Here is a 1,888-nt window from a genome sequence, read left to right as displayed (position 1 = left end):
TGTGATTTTCCAGGCAAGAATACTGGAGTGGGTTGCCATTACCTTCTCCAGGGGATCTTCCTGACCTTGGGATTGAACTCCAGTCTCCTGCACTGCAAGCAGATTCTTTACCATCTGAGCCACCAGGGAAGCCCCCCAAACAACATATATGTACATATTTTATATATACAATAATTCCTGGACAGTATCTGCCAGCATTCCTTCAATGTTAGGTGATACTTTTAATTAGGCAAAGTCCCATATTTGCCTACATACAAATAATTCATTCATTAATCAATCTTAATGAACAGACTAGGATGACTTAAATTTAAGGAAGAATGTTTTGGAACCAGTTCAGTAATACAAGGAGGTCATGTGGACATGTTTCTTTTTAAAGGCTAAGGAGGGGCCCTAGTAAAGAAATAAACTGGATTGTTTGCTAACTGTCCCTAGACAATCCATAGACATTCCTAGAACATTCTTGCCAATATAAAAAAATTTTTCTAACACAAAAGTCCTATAAGTCAATCATCCTACTAGAAAAGTTTATCTGTAAATAAAAAGTAAATAAAAAAGATATACTTTAGGTGGGGGCTGCACTGTAAGGCATGCAGGATCTTACAAGGGATCCAACCTATGCCCCCTGCAGTGGAAGCATGGATTCTTCACTACTGGACTGCCAGGGAAAGGGGAAGTAAAAGTAGCTCAGTCATGTCTGACTCTTTGCCACCCCATGGACTAAACAGTCCATAGAATTCTCCAGGCCAGAATACTGGAGTGGGTAGCCTTTCCCTTCTCCAGGGGATCTTCCCAACCCAGGATTGAACCCAGGTCTCTCGCATTGCAGGCAGTCTTTCCCAGTTGAGCCACAAGGGAAATCCAAGATACTGGAGTGGGTAGCCTATCCCTTCTCCAGCGGATCTTCCTGACCTAGGAATTGAACCAGGGTCTCCTGCATTGCAGGCGGATTCTTTACCAACTGAGCTATCAGGGAAGCCCCAGGACTGTCAGGGAAGTCCCCCTAAAAGATACACTTTATAAAAATTTATTGTACCAAACTTTAAGCTTTATTTTTCTTTCTTTCTTAGTCTGTAACACTGTTTATTAAAATTTTAGTATTAATATATTGATTAATTTTAAGAAGTACTTATTACCTATTCCACTGAGAAAAATGAAGTTATTTCATATTTCTCATTTTGGTTAAGTTCTGAGAATCCTCAGTATCTGTACCAAAAGAATTTATTTAAAAAACATAAGAACATACAATGACTGAATAGTGTGCAAGCAAGAGATGGATTTATAACTGTGTCAATAGGGAATTCCCTGATGTCCAGAGCTTAAGACTCTGTGCTTCCACAGCAGAGTGCGGGTTTGATCCCTGGTCCAGGAACTAAGATCCCACATGTTACATGGCATGGCCAAAAAAAAAGTTGTGTTAACAGTAGTCATTAGTACTATCTGAGCAGATTCAAGATGATTAGGAACCAGGGTATAACCTATTTTAGTTATTTCTTATTCCTATTACCTAGTATTGGGCATGTCATCTAGTAGTCACTAAAAAATGTCTACTGAATAAATGAACATTTCTAATAAAGATAGAAGTAGAAAACACTGAAATATATGTTATACACACATCTTTTCTATAGGTACAAATGTCACAGCAGAGGACTGTACTGAAACTCTAGATGCATTTAAGTGTTTAAAGTAGAAAATCATTTTAAAATTTACTCCAACTCTTCTATACTCATCTGAAACTTACAGAGATGATGCAGAGATTATTTTTGTAATAGCATGTTAGCTATTTTAGATTTGGAAACACCCACATTCATTTTAATAAAACACATAAGAAAACCAGAATTTATGAACTGAATACCTGATTCATTCTTGGTAAATCCTTAATGTTTTCTTC

Source organism: Bison bison, unplaced genomic scaffold (genome assembly GCF_000754665.1).
Source record: "Bison bison bison isolate TAMUID 2011002044 unplaced genomic scaffold, Bison_UMD1.0 scf7180017854823, whole genome shotgun sequence".
Lineage (NCBI taxonomy): Eukaryota > Metazoa > Chordata > Mammalia > Artiodactyla > Bovidae > Bison > Bison bison.
This window is presented reverse-complemented; position numbering follows the sequence as displayed.